The sequence below is a fragment of the Hemiscyllium ocellatum genome, chromosome 17 (genome assembly GCF_020745735.1).
Source record: "Hemiscyllium ocellatum isolate sHemOce1 chromosome 17, sHemOce1.pat.X.cur, whole genome shotgun sequence".
In the NCBI taxonomy this organism is placed as follows: domain Eukaryota; kingdom Metazoa; phylum Chordata; class Chondrichthyes; order Orectolobiformes; family Hemiscylliidae; genus Hemiscyllium; species Hemiscyllium ocellatum.
In genome coordinates this window covers 13,431,437-13,455,094 of record NC_083417.1, presented here as the reverse complement: position 1 = coordinate 13,455,094, position 23,658 = coordinate 13,431,437, and positions in this window count along the sequence as shown.

Below are 23,658 nucleotides of genomic sequence, written 5' to 3'. Positions count from 1 at the left end.
TGGGAAATCACTGCCAGGAGGCTTTTAAAGAATCTCACCCATCCAAGTGCAAGCTTAAGGAAAAATAAGTGGAAGGTTTCATTTTACTAATGGCTGCCCAGGGTCAGCGGCAAACTGGTTTGGCAGATTCAGCTCATCACTAAGAAGAGAAAGTCTCTATGTTTGTTAGTTTTTAATGATACCCTACATGTTTCTGAATTTATCAAATTGCTTGCTGACTATGAGTTGAAATATCTCTCCTTTAATGGTCCGTTATATCAAATACTATAGCTGACAATGAATTTTCTTCAATCTAATTTGCTAAAGATAAAGTGACTTATCTTTATCAACTCCTTTAAATTTATTAGCTGTTAAAATTGTTAATTTGATAACAAAAGCATGCAATTATACAGCATCATTACCATAGAAAGCATTACTTAACATTTAACAGAGATGTAAACAACTTTGACATAAGAAGATTTAAGGGGTGATGGTCAGTCTCTTTACCAATTAACTGGATTTTTAGGAGCTTTGTAAATGTGGATACTGAACCAGGGAGGCTTCAGATGTAAGTTTCAAAATTTCATTCAATGTTGCCGAAGAACTAATCCTAACCCTTATACTAACTTGAACCCTAACCCTAACCTTAACCCTAAACCTAACCCAAACCCTCACCAGAGCCCTAACCCAAAGCCTAACCCAAACCCAACCCAAACCCAAACCCTAATCCTAACCCTAACCTGAATTGTAACCTAGCAGTTATTTCAAGATATGGTAAATCAGGGATACACAGCTTTAGTACTGGTCTCCTTTAAATTATGTCATGGGATATTTCAAATTCATTTAGGAGGCAACAAATATCTTGATTGTAACGTCTCACCTGAAAGATGACTCTCTAATGGTGTAAATGAGCTGAGTGAGATTAGCAGTCAGGAATACTGACTCATACCCCCACCTAACACCTCCTGCACTCCTCACTCTCACAGCCCTGCACACCTATGACAAGTGCCCTGAATGCTGTGAATACAGATCAAGATATGTTTCCTGGAGCAACATTGAGTATGTATGCTGAATAGTCTGCATTTCTGTCCCTTCTTCTGATCCTTGCTCCTGCGAACACTGGTTGTTTCCCAAGGGCAAAATTGTGGAAGATCCAACCAAATGTATTATTCTAGAACCAATACCATCAGCTGAATGAGCTAGCATAATTACAGTGCATTGCAAAGTTAACAGTTAATGATTTGGACTCCACAGAACAGTCTGTACTGGAATCACTATCATTTCAGACTGCAAAATGGAGGAGTGTTTATTCACTCAGTATAAATATTGTCAGAGAAATGGAGGCATTCAAAGAATAGCAGATTTTTAAATTTTTGAAACAAATAAATTGAGCAAGGAATACAATAATTCCATTGTATAAATCAGTGCACAATTGTTTTGGATAGGCAGAACAGAAAGAAATGAATAAAGAGTCTGCACTTGGAATTACTTTGGATGGATACATCCTGATGGATACATTTTTGGCAACCTATCGGAACATGGTCAGAGCCCAATAGCATTAACCAAAGACCATTACTTTTTGCAATATTACTTAATTTCAAAGATATCTGTACATTCGTGTAGCCTACTGTCTGGATATTATGATATAAAGCACCACAAACTGGGACTGAACATCTTATAATGCTTTACTATAATATACTGCAGCTTTAACCAGTCTCAAGTGTGATTAGATCAGATAGAGTTTAGTGTAATGGATTTATATTCAATAGTCTCCCATAACTCCCTAATGAAATGTCACTATTCCTGTACAAATCCTTTCATTTCACAGCTGCCCTTCCCTTCCCTCCCCCCACATACTATATTTCATTCCTCCACTGATGTGATATTATTGCTTTCTTTCCAAGCTATTGATTTAGGTGTATATGGTTATTACAATGCAAAATAAAAACGTTTGCAATCCATTCCAACTTGTATTCTCCAACATTAACTCAATTTGCTTTAAATCTGCATTTGATTTGGCCGAGCAAAACCATTCATCTTTATGAAACAGTTGTTCACTATGCAAAGGCTTGAGGAGATTATCTTTTTTGAAAGCTTAATGCTATTGTGTTTTGTTTTTCTACATCCCATCATTATGGAAAAACTGAGATGCACAGACTAACCCTCACGATAACATACTCCTCATTCTGGTGCAGACATTGTTGGGAGTTTGCCACTTAATACAAATTGATTAAAAAAAGGAATTAATTTTCATGGGATGTTGCCTGACAAAGTGCAGTTTACTCAAAAGTGCCGATTCTTGCAGTTTGACAAATATTTGGGATTTTTTTCCCCTTGAAGTCTTTATTAAACTCTTGATAGCACAAATGTAATAGAGCACGCAGGCATGAAAAGAGGGGAAGTTACTCCACTGGGGAGAAAAAGACCACCATCATGACAAATGCAGAGGTGATGCAGAGAATGAGAGGGTAGGCAGAATTAGAAAATGCTAATCTAACTGAGGAGTTTGGCTGATGTATGCACAGAACTAAGTATACTGAGAGCGAGCCTCAAATTGGAATCCACCAGTTTGGCTGGTTTATACAGAAAAAGATATTGAACGACCTCAATTTATTACACTTTGAAAGCCCCACAGCACTCTGCAAACAAATGAAGTCACTGTTGCAATGCAGGGAAAATTGGCAGCATTTATTCACTGTAAGGTCCCACAAACAGCAATGTGATAACGATCAGATCACTGTTCGTAAAGGGGTAATTTAGCCCAGACTAAATGACAATGAATATTTGAGGGAAAGCTGCAGAGCAACTGAGCTAATTGGTTGTTGTACATATGGAACAATGGATATTCAAGAGTACATTAGTTGGTGGATCCTCACTGAAGGGTTCAGTTTGTAAATTGAATGATGAATGTCATAGAATAAGTTAATTCACAGGATTATTATCACCTAACAGAATTTAATAATATAAACTGGAATGAGTGTGAAGAAAGAATCTACAGCAGCTTAATGGGCTGGTTTGTAAATAAAATTGTGGCTTTCTAAGAAAGAGTTAGAGATTTGAGTAGTTTATGAAAATGATCTCAATCTAATCAAATTAAGCTTCTCAATCAATCCCTTATGGCTCTTATAGTTGTAGCCTGAGCGTTCAAAACATTCCATCCCTTTCTGATAAAGCTATCTCTTGAAACTTAAGCGTCAGAATGGGCACTAAGTTGATAAACAATTGTGTCAATAATTTGCAATCACTTTTCTGCCAAGGGGAGGAATGAAAACTAATTGCAAAAATCTGGCATGTTGCCAAGCAATCACTTAAGCCAATTTGTCATGATGCAGTGTCCATCATTTTAACTACTGTGTCTGAAGTGTACCCATTATTGAGAGTCTTTTGCAAAAATATGGCACAAGTGAAAAGAGATTTCGAGACTTGCGGGAGTGATCAAAAGCAGAAGTTAGAAACAGGGTGGATTGAAATGGAGGACTATATCGTGTGGTGGCTACAGCGGATGACATAATGGAATTCATGAAGCTTGGTGTTCCATTTGAGGTCTAGTTTGTCAAGCTTAGTGGAGAAAGTCAAGGAAAGTGCTAAATGGAACAGGAAATGAGATAAACATTGTAAAGAAGACATAATGTGGGTACAAAGGGATATAGATATGTGAAGTGAGAGGGCAAAGATCTAGCAAATGGAGTATAATATGGAGAAATATGAACAAGCCCATTTTGGCAGAAAAAGTGAAAAAGAAACATTCAAAGAACAACAAACAAAGAAAATTACAGCACAGGAACAGGCCCTTCAGCCCTCCAAGCCTGCGCTGATCCAGATTCTCTATCTAAATTTGCTGCCTATTTTCTAAGAGTCTGTATCCTTCTGCTCCCTGTCCATTCATGTATCTGTCTAGATGCATCTTAAATGATGGTATCGTGCCAGCTGCTACCACCTATGCTGTCAATGTGTTCCAGGCACCAACCTCCCTCTGCATAAAGAACTTTCCACGCACATCTTCCTTAAACTTTTCCTCTTTCACCTTGAACTCGTGACCCTTAGCAACTGAGTTCCTGACTCAGGGAAAAAGCTTCTTGCTATCCACCCTGTTTATACGTCTCATGATTTTGAAGACCTCAATCAGGTCCACTCTCAACCTCCATCTTTCTAATGAAAATAATCCAAACTTACTCAACCTCTCTTCAAAGCTAGTGCCCTCCATACCAGGCAACATCCTGGTGAACCTCCTCTGCACCCTCTCCAAAGCATCCACATCCTTTTGGCAATATGATGATCAGAACTGTATGCAGTATTCAAAATGTGCCTCTACCAAAGTCTTATACAACTGTAACATGACTTGCCAACATTTGTACTCAATGCTGTATGCCTTCTTGACCACTCTAATTACCTGCGTTGCCATCTTCAGGGAACAATGGACCTGAACATCCAGATCTCTCTGTATATCAATTTTCCCCAGTGCTTTTCCATTTGCTGTATAGTTTGCTCTTGAATTGGATCTTCTAAAATGCATCATCTCACATTTGACCAGTTTGAACTCCATCTGCCATTTCTCTGTCCAACTCTCCAATCTATCTATATTCTACTGCATTCTCTGACAGTCCCCTTCACCATCTGCTACTCCACCAATCTTAGTGTCATCTGCAATTTTGCTAATCAGATCACCTAAACCATCCTCTCACTCATTTATATATATCACAAACAACAATGGTCCCAACATGCATCCCTGTGGAACACCACTGGTCACTGTTCTCCATTTTGAGAAACTCCCTTCCACTACTAGTTTCTGTCTCCTGCTGCCTAGCCAGTTCTCTATCCACCTAACTAGCATACTCTAGACATCATGCAACTTCACTTTCTCCATCAATCTACCATGGGGATCCTTATCAAATGCCTTACTGAAGTCCCTGTATATAACATCTACAGCCCTTTCCTCATCCATCAACTTTGTCACTTCCTCAAAGACTTCTGTTAAGTTGGTAAGACATGATCTTCCTTGCACAAAACCATATTGCTTATCACTGATAAACCCATTTTCTTCCAAACGTAAATAGATCCTCTCCCTCAGTATCTTCTCCAGCAGCTTCCCTATCGCTGCCTTCATGCTCACTGGTTTATAATTACCCGGATTATCCTTGCTACCATTCTTAAAGAAGAGGAAAACATTAGCAATTCTCCAGTCCTCCGGGAGCTTACCCGAGCTGTTAAATCAAGGATGCTGCAAAGCTGTTAATTCAAGGATGCTGCCAAGATATCTGTTAAAAGATATTCTATTTAAATAATGAAGGATTTCTCAGATCTGAGGTGCAGAGGGATTGGATGTCCTCATGCAGGAATCACAAAAAGGCTCATACGCAGGAACAGCAAGTAATTAGGAAAGCCTGTAGAATGTTATCATTTATTGTGGGAGAATTTAATACAAAGTAAGAATGTTACAATTCAGTAGCACAGGGCACTGTTGAGATCAAATCTGGAAGGCTGTGTACAATGTTTGTCACTTTATTAATATAAATACATTTAAGTAGCTCCAAGAAGATTTAGCGAACTAATATCTGGTATGGGTGAGTTGACTTAGATACAAATGTCGGACAGGCCCTGCTTATCTATGCTGGAGTGTGGAAAGGAAGAAGTGACATCTAAGAACTGAAGGATCTTGACAGGGAGATAGGGAGAGGATATTTCATTTTATGGGAGAATCTGGAATCAGAAGTTACAGTTCAAAAATATGAGGTCGCCCACTTTGACAGAGACGAGGAAACATTTTTCCATGGCTGTGATTCTTTGAAATTGACTGCCTGAAATTGTAGTGGATGCAAAGCCTTTGAATGTTTTTAAGACAGAGGTGAATAGATTCTTGGGAAACAAGGGGTTGAAACGTTATCTGGGGTTGGTGGGACTGTGGATTTGTAGTTGCGAACATATCAACTGAGATATTATTAAATGGTGAAGGAGGCTTAAGGAGTTGAATGCTCCATGATACATGTTCAGAAGTTTTCAAATTTGAAATTGTGGTACTGTGACACCTGTTCTTATGTGAGTGGAGCTCAAACCCTCAAACGACTCCTCTGGAGATAGTGATTTGTGTGTGCAATTATGCATATGTTTCATATCATTTATTTTGAGTTTAGGTTTTGGATTTTTGAATTAGCAACATGGCTACTTCTAGTGTCTCAAAGGTTTAATGATCAAGTTGTAAGTATTCCTGTAACAGTGGTTTTATTTTGAAACAACTATTTAAAAAAAAGTAACTTCAAAGATTCTTTTTTGCAGACATAGGAGAGTTTACAACTAAGCAAAGTAAACAATTGTGCCTCAAAAACATTTTTTTTGAAGTTTATTGAAAATACTCTTAGCTTGGGGGATAAAAGGGTTTTGTTTTTATTTGGGACAGCTCTGTACAGATCCTTGGATGAAGCTGGATGTAGAAAACAGTGCTGCTGAGAAAGGGAGAAGATTGTAAAAATAGTCTGAGAGCAAGCAATAGTAACAATTTAGTAATAGTACCATCCTAAAGTGTTTGGTTAAAGACTCTGAAGAGCTTATTTGAAGCTGCGAATATTTAAACTCAGATATATGAAAGCTCCAGGAAGAGACTGTCAGATTTTGCATATGAGGAGTGGAAGTTATATTTAAATTGAAACTTACTGAGGTTTGAAGGAAAGAGAATTCCTCCATTGTGAATGCTGTACAAGGGGTGCTTTTGGGATTTGTAAAGGAATGTTTGTAGAATTAATGGGATTATAAATTATTGTCTTTCAAAATTTTTACATATATTTTACGTAAACAGTTCAAATGATTCTACGTTATATTCATTTGTTTACTAAATAGGCCTCTATGTTATTAGTAAAGCCTGACCTGCAAAGTTACATGTTTATGTTTCAGTGAAAGATCTCCTCGTTCAAGCCAAACTAAACTAACATAGAATCTATCAATCCAGCTTTCAGTCTAAGGATCTCTCTGGTGCAGTAATAACATCAGTTGGGATCATGACAAAGTGATAAACCTGGAGGTACAGCTCAAGAAGACACTCATTCCATTTACCCCAACACCCAATTAATCCTGACTCATTCCTCAGGTGGTCACACTCATATCTCTAATTCAGACGGCTGTTTGTTCAAATCACAATCCAGATACTTGAGTACAGTCTGACATTTTAGTAGGGTGCTGTAATGTTGGAGTTACTGTTGCTAAAGGACGATAATCCAAGTTCCCATCTCCTGTTCTCTAGTGGGTATGAAAGAGCTCACAAAATGATAAGACCATAAGACATAGGAGTGGAAGTAAGGCCATTCGGCCCCCCGAGTCCACTCTGCCATTCAATCATGGCTGATGGGCATTTCAACTCCACTTACCCAGATTCTCCCGTAGCCCTTAATGCCTTGTGACATCAAGACTTTATCAATCTCTGCCTTGAAGACATTTAGCGTCCCGGCCTCCGCTGCACTCCGCGGCAATGAATTCCACAGGCCCACCACTCTCTGGCTGAAGAAATGTCTCCGCATTTCTGTTCTGAATTGACCCCCTCTAATTCTAAGGCTGTGTCCACGGGTCCCAGTCTCCTCACCTAACGGAAACAATTTCCTAGCATCCACACTTTCCAAGCCATGTATTATCTGTAAGTTTTATTAGATCTCCCCTTAATCTCCTAAACTCCAATGAATACAATCCCAGGATCCTCAGCCGTTCCTCGTATGTTAGACCTACCATTCCAGGGATCATCCTTGTGAATCTCTGCTGGACACGCTCCAGTGCCAGTATGTCCTTCCTGAAGTGTGGGGACCAAAACTGGACACAATACTCCAAATGGGGCCTAACCAGAGCTTTATAAAGTATCAGTAGCACAACGGTGCTTTTATATTCCAACCCTCTTGAGATAAGTGACTACATTGCATTCGCTTTTTAATCACGGACTCAACGTGCATGTCTACCTTTAGAGAATCCTCGACTAGCACTCCCAGATCCCTTTGTACTTTGGCTTTATGAATTTTCTCACCGTTTAGAAAGTAGTCCATGCTTGTATTCTTTTTTCCAAAGTGCAAAACATTTGCTCACATTGAATTCCATCAGCCATTTCCTGGACCACTCTCCCAAACTGTCTAGATCCTTCTGCAGCCTCCTCACTTCCTCAGTACTACCTGCCTGTCCACCTAACTTCGTATCATCAGCAAACTTCACTAGAATGCCCCCAGTCCCTTCATCCAGATCATTAATATATAACGTAAACAGCTGCAGCCCCAACACTGAATCCTGCGGGACACCACTTGTCGCCGGCTGCCATTCCGAAAAAGAACCTTTTATCCCAACTCTCTGTCTTCTGTCAGACAGCCAATTCTCAATCCATACCAGTAGCTCACCTCGAACACCATGGACCCTCACCTTGCTCAGCAGCCTCCCATGTGGCACCTTATCAAAGGCCTTTTGGAAGTCTAGATAGACCACATCCACTCGGTTTCCCTGGTCTAACCTACTTGTCACATCTTCAAAGAATTCCAACATGTTTGTCAGACACGACCTCCCCTTACTAAATCCATGTTGACTTGTTCTAATCCGACCGTGCTCTTCCAAGAATTTAGAAACCTCATCCTTAATGATGGATTCTAGAATTTTACCAACAACCAAGGTTAAGCTAATTGCCCTATAATTTTCCATCTTTTGTCTTGATCCTTTCTTGAACAAGGGGGTTAAAACAGCGATCTTCCAATCATCCGGGACTTTCCCTGACTCCAGTGACTTTTGAAAGATCTCAATCAATGCATCCGCTATTTCCTAAGCCACCTCCCTCAGAACTCTAGGATGTAGCCTATCGGGGCCAGGAGATTTATCAATTTTAAGACTTTTTAGCTTTTCTGGCACTTTCTATTTTGTAATGGCAACCATACTCAACTCAGCCCCATGACTTCCTTTAATTGTTGGAATATTACTCATGTCTTCCACTGTGAAGACTGACACAAAGTACTTGCTAAGTTCTCCAGCTATTTCCTTATCTCCCATCACTAGGCTTCCAGCATCAGTTTGAAGTGGCCCAATGTCTACTTTTGCCTGTCATTTGCTTCTTATATATTGAAAGAAAGTTTTACTATCATTTCTAATATTACTGGCTAGCCTACCTTCATATTTGATCCTCTCCTTCTTTATTTCTCTCTTTGTTATCCTCTGTTTTTGTAGCCTTCCCAATGATTTCCCACTGCTCTTGGCCACTTTATAGGATCTCTCTTTTTCTTTAATACATTTCCTGACTTCCTTTGTCAGCCATGGCTGTCTAATCCCTCCCTGGATAAACTTTCTTTTCTTGGGGATGAACCTCTTTGTGGTGTCCTTAATTACACCCACAAACTCCTGCCATTTTTGCTTTTCTGTCTTCCCCACTAGGCTCTGCTTCCAGTCTATTTTTATCAGTTCCTCTCTCATGCCCTCATAATTACCTTTATTTAACTGTAACACCATTACATCCGATTTTGCCTTTTCTCTTTCAAACTGCAGACTGAACTCTACCATATTATGATCGCTGCTTCCTAAGGGTTCCCTTACTTTAAGATTTTTTTATAAAGTCTGGTTCATTACAAAGCACTAGGTCGAGAATAGCCTGCTCCCTTGTGGGCTCCATGACCAGCTATTCCAAAAAGCCATCCTGTAAGCATTCCAAGAATTCCCTTTCTTTGGATGCACTGGCAACATTATTTACCCAGTCCACCTGCATATTGAAGTCCCCCATGATCACTGTGACCTTGCCTTTCTGACATGCCTCCTCTATTTCCCGATACATGTTGCACCCCTGGTCCTGACCACTGTTACAAGGCCTGTACATAACACCCATTATGGTTTTTTTTGCCAACGTGGTTCCTCAATTCCACCCACACAGACTCCACATCATCTGACGCTATGTCATTCAGTGCCATAGATTTAATTTTGTTCTTAACTAACAAGGCAAACCCGCCCTTCTGCCCGCCTCCCTGTCTTTCCAAGGTTGAAAATCCTTGGATGTTTAAATACCAGTCCTGACCCCCCTGCAATCATGTCTCTGTGATGCCTACCACATCATAATCATTCATGATGATTTGTGCCATTAGTTCATCTGCTTTGTTACGAATGCTACGAATTGTGGGCGGCACGGTAGCACAGTGGTTAGCACTGCTGCCTCACAGCGCCTGAGACCCGGGTTCAATTCCCGACTCAGGCGACAGGCTGTGTGGAGTTTGCACGTTCTCCCCGTGTCTGTGTGGGTGTGCTCCGGTTTGCTCCCACAGTCCAAAGATGTGCGGGTCAGGTGAATTGGCCATGCTAAATTGCCCGTAGTGTTAGGTAAGGGGTAAATGTAGGGGTATGGGTGGGTTGCGCTTCGGCGGGTCGGTGTGGACTTGTTGGCCTGAAGGGCCTGTTTCCACACTGTAAGTAATGTAATCTAAAAAAAATGCTAACTTTCTTATCATTAGACATATTGGAAGTCATAAGATGTCCTAAGTTATCCTTCCTTTTTGCTGCATTCTAGTCTGCCTCAAGTTTAAATCCACCTGCACACATGCTGTCCTGCTGCTTATCTTTCCATTTAACTCCATACTCCTGTCACTTTCACTTTCCCTTCCCCTCAACTCAGAAGTTTAAAGTCCTACTGACCACCCTATGTATCCTCTTCGCTAGAACATTGGTACCTGATTGGTTCAGGTGGAGACCGTCCCAACGGTACAGATCCCCCCCGGTTCCAAAACTGATGCCAATGCCCCATGAAGTAGAATCCCTCTTTCCTACACCAATCCCTTAGTCACGTGTTTACTTCCCTAATTTTCTTATCCCTATGCCAATTGGTACGTAGCTCGGGCAGTAATTCGGAGATTATGACCCTTGAGGACCTGTACTTCATGGCATCTATTGAAAAAAGAGCAATGGAACACTTGACAGTGTCCTGACCAATGTTTATCCATCAACCAAGTTAATTGAAATAAATTATCTGATCATAATTATTTTGCTGTTTGTGGAAGTCTGCTGTCTCAACAAATTGGTTTCTGTACTTCCCACAGTACAGTCTTGATGGCACTTCACTACCTCATTGTCTTGTAATGTATTCTGAGCTTTCCTGAGGCCATAAAACACATCATATAAATGCTAGTTTCTTGTTCGCATTTGAAGCAATAATTAGAATACTTTGTTACAAAAGATATCTGCAATTTATTTACAAAATGGAAGCCAATGTGCTTCACCTTTTGCAATTGTGACCTAATTTTGAACAAATGTAGGAAGTAAATGCAGCAATGTTTCAGGAGCAACAACATCCCTGGAGCTTTTGAAACTCTGAAGCTCTCATTTTGTTTTTCTTAAACCTACAAAAGTAGGTGAGAATATCCCTACACTGAGTTTTGAAAAGAAGAATGATACCGAGAGCCACCGAGCAGTTAATCCATTTGTTGACAGAGTGTTACCTGAATACACATTTTATTTTCAGTTGCAAAGAAGGAAAAATTCTCTCCTGGTTCTCAAAGGGTTCATTTACAAAGGGTCAGGCAGTGCTTGGTAGAGAGATTTTAATGATGCTTTACCTACTCCCTTCATATACTGTTGCCGGTGAAGCTTCATATTTTCTGTTTGCATCTCCAATCATAATAGGGCACAAAGTGAAATCAACAGAGGAAAGGTTATTTTCTCTCCCTGTAAGAGACCCAGGGGGATTTCTTTGCCTGACCTGCTCAGACCCTGTCTTTATATGATGCTTAATTTCCTGAAGAATGATTTAGTTAGCAGACTAAACTCCCCCTGCATACCACTCAGTCCAATGGATAATTTATAATGTTTTTTTATCCCATCCATTAACATAACATTTTAAATCTTTCTGTTTTGCATTTAGGCTGAGCGACTAAATTACAAAAGGTTGCAGATGACCAGAGTGCAACCATTTAGAGTTCTCGTGTAGTATATCTAAAAGTCAATTTTCAAATAAATTGAAAGTAACAACAGGATGAATTAAATATGTTTTAAAAAATCATTTTATGGAATAACAAAAAAATGATTTGTACTTATCTACTGCCATCGCAACTTTACAACCAATTTTACTTTGTGAAATGTAGTCACTCTAGTTATGTAGGAAACAGTTTCCATTTTGAACACAGGAAGATCCCACAAAGAACAAATTAGTCAAATATCCATTTAGTTTTTGGGGTTGGTGTTTTAGGCGTACATGCTCAACCAAGGAGCATTTTGCTATTAATTTTCATTTATGGGATCTTTTATGTTTAACCAAGACAGTGAACGAGTCTACGGTATAATGACTTTTTCCAAATTTGTCATATCCATCAGTGCTGCACTCCTCAGGAACTGCTGTGGATGTGTAAGCCAGTAGTCTGTGCACAAATGTTTGAAATAGGACATGTAACCATTGCCTTAGATATGACTTACGCCTCAAATTACAACTGATTACTTTTTTTTAGAAGGAAGACATACTGTAATAAGTAAGACAAAATAAGGCAAAAGTAAAATTGAATTTGAGTGCTTTGAATCCCAAGTTTAATGGTAAGATTCAGTGAGCTATTGGTGATGATGGAAGCATATGTCAAGGCAATACAACATCTTATATGAACATACAGACAAAAGTGGAAACAAAAAGCCCATTCTGGCCTATCAAGCTGGCTTACACAATGGTGATACTGATGCAGCATGATATAAGCAATCCACAACCAGTTGTTTAAGGTGGTTCGGAAAGGGTTACAATTGGAGATTGCACTAAGCTCGACCACTCTGATAAGTTCATGTAGCCTTGGATGGTGAAAAGCAAAGCACCTTTGGATCTCAAAGAGTACAGATATGTTATCTTAGGTTTTGTCATAACCTTAGGAATAATGTCGAACTTAAGAATACAACTTGTAGCTTTGCTATCATGCAATAAACTGCATCCTCTGATAATACTCACTCGTAATTGTCCTCTGCACAGTCAGTAAGTACACCTTTAGACTCACCGAAGGAAAAGGGATTGCGGCAGGAATCTACATTGTTGTGGTTCTGTCTGCCGAGCTGGGAATTTGTGTTGCAGACGTTTCGTCTCCTGTCTAGGTGACATCCTCAGTGCTTGAGAGCTTCCTGTGAAGCGCTTCTGTGATGTTTCCTCCAGCATTTATAGTGACCATTATAAATGCCGGAGGAAACATCACAGAAGTGCTTCATAGGAGGCTGCCAAGCACTGAGGATGTCACCTAGACAGGGGACGAAACGTCTGCAACACAAATTCCTAGCTCGGCGAACAGAGCCACAACGATGAGCACCCGAGCTACAAATCTTTTCACAAGGAATCTACATTAATCATTCATCAATAGCATTCACATTGCAACATACACAGTGTAGCAGCAGTGGAGGGCAGCACTGCTTAATACCATAATGCATAAATGGCGAAAATGCTAATAGACCTAAGTGCAGTGAATGCTGGCCTGGCCAGTAGCTGGCGGTCTGTAGCTTTTATGACTTTAAATCCTTAAGAGCTACTCGTCCAAACTGTTGGCAGCTGCAGCCAACTTTGCAGATAAACTCATGGAAAAAAAATAACTAAGGAGAACAACACTTGATGGTAAAGCCTTTAACTTCACATATGGTAAGAGAAGTTCAGGAGTAGTCTTGATTTGAGGTTCAGCTGGCAACAAATTAGCATCAGATTTCTGTAAGTAAAGTTAGAAATTCTTGTTTGCTAATGGGAACATTGTACATTAATAATACAGAATGGACTGAATGGCCTAAATGTTATAAAGGGCTACTTATAACACTTGCTGTTGTAGCAAGTGGATACCTTGAGTCACCAACACAGTAGAGAAATCTAAGGCTATATCAGTAATTTAAGCCAAAGTCCCAGCAGAGAAAACCTTGCAAAGCTTGAATTAAAGTGACAAAGGGGCAATTTAAAAGCCTAAATGGATGTAGTCCAATGGAAGGCCAAGTAAGGAGACAACTGAGATTGCAATAAGAGCAGGAAGTTCATAATTTAAACCATGGGATTGGTGGGGAAAAATATTAAGGCTGCAGAGAGTAAACTTTATTGAAATGTTATGGAAAAAAAAACAGGCATTGATTATTTGTCTATGTAAGGTATGAAATTGTCCATTTTCATGGAAACTTCAATGTTTCTCATGGAAAGTAAAAAAAAAACTCCTGGTTGGTCATAGAAGTCAGAATACCTTCAACTTGACTGTAAATGTATCAGGAAAAAAAACCCTTCAGGACAAGGAAAATGAAACAATATCATTATATTGAAGAAATAAGAATATACTTGGGAAAATAATTACAGCAGCATTAAAATAGATTTAACACTTTTAAAGTCAGCAATAAAAGGATAATTGAAATATGCAGAATCAAAATGTTTTAAAGGTAAGAAGAATAAATAATCAATTACCAAGAATTAGCAGGTTGAATAATACTAGCTAACAGATTCAATTTCAGAAATTGGCTAAATAGAACACAGGACTGGACATCTTGGAGTAAACAGTTCTTCAGATATCAACTTGCTTGTAAGATCAACACACGTTCATGAGTTGAACGAATAGATACAGTCATGTATTCAATAAAATGACGTTTTAGCTCATCAAGTCAAAAAAGATGGCACAGACAACATTGATGAAGTTCTATAAGGTTTTGACAATTACTTGAATCAAAGAACAAATGAAGTACTTGAAAGAGAAAAATTTAACAGAAGAATTCAACATCTAGAATTTATAAGTTCAGTAACAATCTCTGTACAGTGGTGGAAAACTGAGAGTGTAGGATTTTGAAATCAACTTCCTAAGAAACAAATTTTTTGTTGGAATTACTGGTGAGATATTTTATGACCAAGGAGGAATCACACAACACTGGAATTTTTTTCAGTTTAAAGATAAAGCAATGTAAAGACATACAAGCCAAGCCAACATAAAGTGTAAGCCACATAGACGATGTAAAAGTCATTGTCAATGCTGTGGAACAATGAAATTTCATAAGTACAAATAAGGCCCATCTACTAAAAAATGAATGCTATATGTTTAAAGGAGGTAGGGACCTACCATAAGATGTGTGGAAGTAGGACAATTTGGCTACTCATCTAAAGATGGTAATGTGGTTGAATCACTGGCATTAGAAAGATGTCAAATGCATTCCCAAGAGGAATTGATGATCTACCAACTTTGGTTTATATATGCAGGCATCTCATTAATTTCATGCTTGATAGAAATGCCAGTATTATTGTCTTATATGATTAAATACCAGGGCTAAAAAAAAACTAATGTTACAACCGACAGATGTGGTTAAGTTGGAATGACTCTTCAAGTTAAAGGTATGCTGCAAGCAAGACAAAGGGTGTAAGGCATTAAAGATTCACAACATGACTGTAACCCATGTAATTCATAATTAAGAAACAACTGTTGTGGTTCTGTTCGCCGAGCTGGAAGTTTTCGTTGCAAACGTTTCGTCCCCTGGCTAGGCAACATCATCAATGCTCTGGAGCCTCCTGCGAAGCGCTTCTTTGATGTTTCTTCCGGTATTTATAGTGGTCTGTCCTTGCTGCTTCCGGGTGTCAGTTTCAGCTGTCCGCTGTAGTGGTTGGTATATTGGGTCCAGGTCGATGTGTTTGTTGATGGAGTTTGTGGATGAATGCCATGCCTCTAGGAATTCCCTGGCTGTTCTCTGTCTGGCTTTCCCTATGATAGTAGTGTTTTCCCAGTCGAATTCATGTTGCTTGTTGTCTGTGTGTGTGGCTACTAGGGATAGCTGGTCGTGTCGTTTCGTGGCTAGTTGATGTTCATGTATGCGGATTGTTAGCTGTCTTCCTGTTTGTCCTATATAGTGTTTTGTGCAGTCCTTGCATGGTATTTTGTAAACTACATTAGTTTTGCTCATGTTGGGTATCGGGTCCTTTGTTCTAGTGAGTTGTCTGAGCATGGCTGTTGGTTTGTGTGCCGTTATGAGTCCTAAGGGTCACAGTAGTCTGGCTGTCAGTTCTGAAACGCTCCTGATGTATGGTAGTGTAGCTAGTCCTTTTGGTTGTGGCATGTCCTCGTTCCGTGGTCTGTCTCTTAGGCATCTGTTGATAAAGTTGCGCGGGTATCTGTTTTTGGCGAATACCTTGTATAGGTGTTCCTCTTCCTCTTTTTGCAGTTCTGGTGTACTGCAGTGTGTTGTGGCTCTTTTGAATAGTGTCCTGATGCAGCTTCGTTTGTGTATGTTGGGGTGGTTACTTTCATAGTTTAGGACTTGGTCTGTGTGTGTTGTTTTCCTGTGTACCCTTGTGGTGAATTCTCCGTTCGGCGTTCTCTGTACTATCACGTCTAGGATGGGAGTTGGCTATCCTTTTCTTCTTCTCTCGTGAATCGGATTCCTGTGAGTGTGGTGTTGATGATCCGGTGTGTTTTTTCTATTTACGTGTTTTTGATGATTACAAACGTGTCATCGACATATCTGACCCAGAGTTTGGGTTGAATTTGTGGTAGGGCTGTTTGTTCTAACCTTTGCATAACTGCCTCTGCTATGAGTCCCGAGATTGGAGATCCCATGGGTGTTCCGTTGATTTGTTCGTATATCTGATTGTTGAATGTAAAGTGTGTAGTGAGGCACAAGTCCAGTAGTTTAAGTATGCCATCTTTGATGATAGGTTCCGCCTCCTGTTTTCTGTTCTGTATGTCCAGTAGGTTGGCTATTGTTTCTCTGGCTAGGGTTTTGTCAATCGAAGTGAACAGTGCCGTCACGTCGAATGAGATCATGGTTTCTTCTTTGTCTATGTGTGTATTCCTGATGACGTCCAAGAATTCCTGTGTTGATTGTATGGAGTGTTTGGATCCGCTGACCAGGTGTTTCAGTTTCTGTTGTAGTTCTTTGGCCAGTTTGTATGCTGGTGTCCCTGGTGGTGATACTATGGGTCTGAGTGGGATGTCTGGTTTGTGTACTTTGGGTAGTCCATAGAATCTGGGGGTGTTGTTGTTTTCCGGTTTCATTCTTTGTAGGTCAGCTTTGGTTATCTGTCCATTTTTTGTAGATTCCTTAGTGTGTTATTTATTCTATTGGTGAGTTGTGGTGTGGGGTCAGAATCCTTCATTTGGTAGGTGTTGGTATCTGCGAGTAGTTGTTGTGCTTTTTTGATGTAATCTGATTTATTTAGGATGCCCGTCAACAAAAACTTCTAGCTTGGCGAACAGAACCACAACAACGAGCACCCGAGCTACAAATCTTCGCACAAACCTTAAGAAACAACTCTCTTGATCATGTAGACATGATTTTAACTTAGCTTTCTTGAAGCAACAGGAGGAATTAAACTTAGACAGTTTACTTAGACAGGAATTCTTAGACAGTTAGCAGGTTAAGAGAGACCAACTTATGACAAATCTACACAAGAGAACATCCAGTCCAATTAGAAAACAAACACTAAACACTCGTCAAGGGGTAACTAGTAGAACACATGATTTGGATTTCATTGACACATTGTTAAACCCAAAAAGAACAAACAGTCCAATAAGGTTACCTAAGATGACAAAAGACATATATTTCATGCAGCTGAGAAGAATCAAAGTCAGCAAGCTAAAAATAGACTCAAGTGAACTCAACAAGACCCAAAGAGAAATAAAGGCCTCGCTACCATTTACCAACACTCTATTGAAGAATGGCCAAACATTCCACTGGGTAAAAACACACACTTTGAGTGCTGACAGAATTTCACAATCGTAGACAACTTAAAAATCATACAACACCAGGTTATCACAATTTTTAAAAATCTGGACTGGCCCCAATAGTATATTTTTGCGGCTTCCTTGATTTGATCCAGTTTCAACATTGCTGACAGTCTTGAGAAGAACAACACTCCAGGACCATTCAATAATCATTTTGTTTTCTTGTATTAGGTACATTTATAGATATTAAATATTTGCAAACCATACTAGTTTTGAAACAATTTTATCTCGTGTTGTATACAAGTTCAAAGCACCCAGGCACAGAAACAGATTACATTACAGCAACGTCCAAAACAGTTTAAAGACATAAGCATTCAATAGAAATAGCCCACAATATTCCATCGGGTGAAGGTGCCAGATAATTAAATGAACATGAACAGTGAAAGTAAAATTTCTAGTCAATATCAAACATATGCCACCCAAAAGCCACAGACAACTGACATAGTCCAATAGCAGCGCTTCGAAAGCTAGTGCTTCCAATTCAACCAGTTGGACTATAACCTGGTGTTGTGTGATTTTGAACTTTGTACGCCCCAGTCCACGCCCAGCATCGCCAAATCATGACAGACAACTTACTAGTATATAACAAAAAGCCTAATTATTCCAGCTCTCCGTTGGAAAGGATTGCCTGGTGTATGGTCAAGACTCAGTCAGTGATGTAGTGATCAGAGATGATCACTGCAGAAAACTCAGCGATGGAAAGTGGCAGATTTTGCAAGAAGAAAATAAATAAGTGGAAAAGTCAACTTGAGCCATTGATTATTCACCAACTGAAATTGTTGCGACACCAACACTGCCTTCTGAATAGCAGATTTGAATTTGAAATCCGACGATGAAACAATAAAAGTTCAAGAGAAATGTTTCAATTCTTTTTCTTCAAAGGAAAGATGAATAAAAGTATAGAAAAAAAAGCTTTGGGCAAGATATTATATAAAGTATTTGTTCTCAAAGGGGTAATGTTGGTGACTGTATTAAGCCTCATTAAGTAAGATGATGCAATGGTGACTTGTGTGGGGAAAAGGCAGAATATTTTAGGACTTCAAAGACAACAGACCTGGCAGCTTAAGTCTCCTCATAAAGTTAGTAATAATGTCTATCACAACTTCTGCCATTGTTATCAGTAATAATATACACCTGGTTTAACACAAAAGCTTCTTGTAGTGGGATTCACAAGTGGTTTTCCTGTACCAGCTTAAAACCAGTCAAGGAAAGGAGATAGTAACAGCAAACTGGAAAGGGTTCATAGATTCACAGATTCATACAGCGCAGAAAAGGCCTATCAACATAGCTATCACTAAAAGAGTGCTATTTCTAATTTTCTGCACTTATCCCACATCATTGAATGTTATGATATTTGAAGTTCTCATTCAAATATTTTTCAAGGTAGTAAGGTTTCCAGCCTCCTCTATCTTCCCTGGCAGTGCATTCCAGATTCCCACCACCCACTGAGTGATAATGTTTTATTCCCTAATCCCCTCTGAATGTCTTGCTTTCTTACCCTAATGCTATACCCTCTCATGATTGATGCTTCAACCAAGGGAAATAGCTGCTCTGTTTTCACCCAGTCCATACCCCTCATAATCCTATACACCTCAATCATCTCCCCCCTCTAAAGAAAACAATCCAAGCCTATCTGGGTGTCTCCTTATTGCTCAGTTTCTCCATCCCAGGCAATATCCTGGTGAACCTTCTCTGTACCCTGTGTAGTGCTATCACATCCTTCACACCGTGCCAACCCCCTCCCCCCCTTTGGCATTTTCCCTTGAGTGCCAGAGGCTGAGGGGTGACCTTATAAAGGTTGAGAAAATCATGAGGGGCATGGATAGGGTGAATAGTCAAGACCTTTTTCCCCAGTTTAGGAGGTGATCCAAAACTAGGGGCATAGGTTAAGTTGAGAGGGGAAAGATTGAATAAGTACCTGAGGGGTAACTCTTTCACATTAAGGGTGGTGTGTATATGGACTGAGCTGCCAGATGAAGTAGTTGAGGCAGATACAATTACAGCATTTGAATGGGGTCTGACTGGGTAGATGAATAAGAAGAGTTTAGAAGAATATGGGTCAAGGGCTGGCAAAAGGGATTAGAATAATTTAGGATATGTGGTCAGTGCAGATGAGTTGGACTGAAGGGTCTGTTTCTGTGCTGTATGAGCCTAACTCATATCAAGGAGGATTATGCTCTGAGCTCTCACTAAATACTCCATTGTACTCCCATTACAATGACATCTCAGATTCATTGCACACATCAACTGACTCCAGATATTCTGACTGATGATCATACTCTGTGTCAAACTAAATTAGGCCATAGATGGTTGGTCCTCAATACAGATTTAACTGTAGCAGCAGATTGTTTCTACATTAGGCCATTTCATTGGTTGCTACTTTTCCCTGTTTTAGAAAACTAAAGCTATGCACCTTGTAAAATTTCATAGGCTCCAGTAAAGAGGTTGCAGGTGGGACTGTAAAATTACGTAAATAGCCTTCCAATTACAATTATGTCTACCGCAACAATTTTACGTGAAGCCTTCAAAGCTTAAGGTGGCCTAGCTACACATACCTCAGTGGAGGTCATCAAGTTGTCAGTTAATAGTCATTTGAAGACTGCTACCCACTCCAGTCTCAGCTTAGAGGTCTGCATAAAGAAATCAGTGAGGAGAAATATGGCAGATCACTCTACCAGTGTTTTTAACAGGATAGAGTTGAAGAGGCAACCGCATCACTTATACCTTTTCACATATTGCCTCTCTGGTCCTATGATTCCCCTAATCTCACCATGAGGAAGCTCAAATAATCTCCTTTCCTCTTTTCCCTTACTGACCTCTGTTTTTGCAGACAGAAGGGATTAGTGTGTTGGGCCTTTAGAGAATGGATAGTTTTGATGCATCTAATAAATTTACCGATCCCAAGATAAGGCTTTGTATTCCTGCCTTACACCTCAATAAAGCACACTGATGCAACTCCTTATTGGCAAGGAAAGGTCAAAAATAAATGACTTAGAATGACTCCCAGCAAGTATGAGCCAAGACTGCAGAAGATTCTCCTTATGACCTTATAAGCTCCAGGGCAAGCACAAAGGATCATGTTTACAGGCTGGTAGCAAGGTGCTGTTGCATTTGAACTAACAATAGAAAGTTCATTGAAAACTGTCTTTTCAAGATCCCTGACTCTCTCTGGCAATTTTCCTCGACATATTGCAGCCAGGGAATCCAAAACCTAATAACAGGAAAGCCTTCACAAGTGTTTGGGTGAGGATCTGTAATGTGACTGAATTTCTGCTGCTGATGTCATTTGGCAAAATTGGGAAAATTCCTGACTTGATTCTGCAACTTCAGTTTAAAGCACTCTGTTTGGTTGATGTCTCACTCCAAAGATGTCTTGCACTGGACCTCCCAAACGATGAGGTAGGTATTAAGTTAAAAAAACTAATTTCTGCAATCAACTTTGTCCCATTTGTTTTAGACTGTTAGGCTATCTGTTCTGCACAATCCCTCTCACTGCCCCCCAACTCCATACCATTCTTTCTACCTTCATTCCCTCCATTTACTCTTTTTTCCCTCATAGATCTATGCAATCTTCATAGCCACTCACCCAGCATTCACTGTGGGTGTTCATCAGGCGTAAGAGAGAGACAAAAAAATTTCTAACAAACCAACAGAGCTCTTTCTCATTATACACTTGTCAGTGAAAGAAAATTGCCAATCTCAGCTCTAAGGACTTGCAAAGTTCTTAATCTCTAATACAAACAAACTTTCATGCAGATGCTATACCAACACAGCTAATTCTTCTATAGCCTTTTTAAACTGCCAATCAAAGTAAGAACACAGAACCCCTGCTGAAACAATTTTAGATTTTGAAACTCCATCAAGCATTCATAATACTCCATAATTCATGGCACTCATACTTTGGGTTCAACCCTTTACAACATCCAAAATAGCATCTGTTTGAACTTCATAACTAATTTCTAATGGTTCTGCCAAGTTTGTGTATCATGACTCCTGCCTCTTTTGCTATCTGACAAAAATGGGATCTGTCAGAAATAGGGGACGGAATTCTGCAACACACTTGACATTTTCAAAAATCTGCAGAGTCCACCAAACTCTGCAAAAATCTGTCCAATTAAATATTTCTTAAACCAGTCAATAATTTCAGTTTATACTTTTCTCCTTAACTTGTCATTAAAATACTCCATTAGTTATCACATCTGAATGCAAGTTTAATATGTGGGGAGATTCTGACTTGGGATCCAAATCTAACGTACAGAACATCTCGACTAAATCCATTATATAATATAGCATAGTGTCAATGATGTCAATTGAGTATTTAAACAGCCAAATGGCTGATCAACTAAATATTTATGTAAGGATTCCCATCTTAGTTTATTCAAGCCACTGCTAAACTATGGCAGTGTTTACATGTGATGTGTGTGGAATTTGAGAGAAGAATGTGTATATTGTATGAATAAAATATATACAAAACATAATTCAGAGCAAGCAGAAGCCAAATATCGTCTTCCACTGCTTCTTTAATCTATATGGAAATAACCAAGTAAATACAATGAATTCTTGGAAATCAAATGCTGAATCGGTATATTTAACCTGTTTTGAATTAACATTATCATCTCTCACGTTGCAAAAAGGCACAGTTAATGGGAAGACCACCTGACTGTAATAGGTTAGAGTTTTGAAGGTTAAGGTTGATGCTGAGGTGCGTGGGGAGAACAATATAATTGAACAAACTCATTTTGGATTTTTGACACACCTACTTGCTGATCCCAAGGTTATAGAAATCTCGCAATCAACCAGCATTAAATAACCATTTTTATATTAGAACAAATTCACTGTTAACCATGCAAACTTGAAGCCCTGAGTTCCATTTTAGAGTCATAGAGATGTACAGCACGAAAACAGACCCTCCGGTCCATTTCACTCTAAATCTTTCTATTCATATATCCATCCAGATACCTTTTTAAATGCATAATTATACCAGTCTCTCCCACTTCTCTAGCAGCTCATTCCTTACACGCACCACCCTCTGCATGAAAACGTTGCCCCCTAAGTCCCTTTTAAATCTTTCCCCTCTCACCTTAAACCTAAGTACTCTAGTTTTGGACTCCTCAATCCTGGGAAACAGACCATGATGTTTCACCCTATCCATGCCCTTCATGATTTTGTAAATCTCCAAAAGGTCATCCATCAGCCTCCGACACTCCAGGGGAAATAGCTTTAGCCTATTTAGCCTCTCTCTATAACTCAAATCCTCCAACCCATCCCCAAATTTTCCTTGTAAATCTTTTCTGAACTCTTTCAAGTTTAACAACATATTTCCTAGAGAACAGAGGCCAGAATTGAATGCAGTATTCTAAAAGTGGCCTAATATCCTGTTCAGATGTAACATGACCTCCCAACTCCAATACTCAATGCACTGACTAATAAAAGAAAGTGTACCAATCATCTTCTTTATTATCATGTCTACCTGTGACTCTAATTTCTAGGAACTTCATCCAAAACTTCCTGAGCTCACATTAATGGATCAAAATGCCAGAAATAGCCATTGTTACTTGTAAAAGAATGAACAATTAATATGAGTGAAAAGCTGAAAAATGTGTTGTTGGAAAAGCAACACAACGCCTGGAGGAAGAGTGCCTCATCTTCCACCTAGGAACCCTCCAACCACAAGGGATGAATGTAGATTTCTCCAGCTTCCTCATTTCCCCTCCACCCACCTTATCTCAGTCCCAACCCTTGGACTCAACACCGCCTTCTTCCCGACCTCTCCGCCCCCACCCCCTCTCCAGCCTATCACCCTCACCTTAACCTCCTTCCACCTATCGCATTCCCAATGCCCCTCCCCCAAGTCCCTCCTCCCTACCTTTTATCTTAGCTTGCTTGGCACACCCTCCTCATTCCTGAAGAAGGGCTTTTGCTCGAAACGTCGATTCTCCTGCTCCTTGGATGCTGCCTGACCTGCTGCGCTTTTCCAGCAACGCATTTTTCAGCTCTGATCTCCAGCATCTGCAGTCCTCACTTGCTT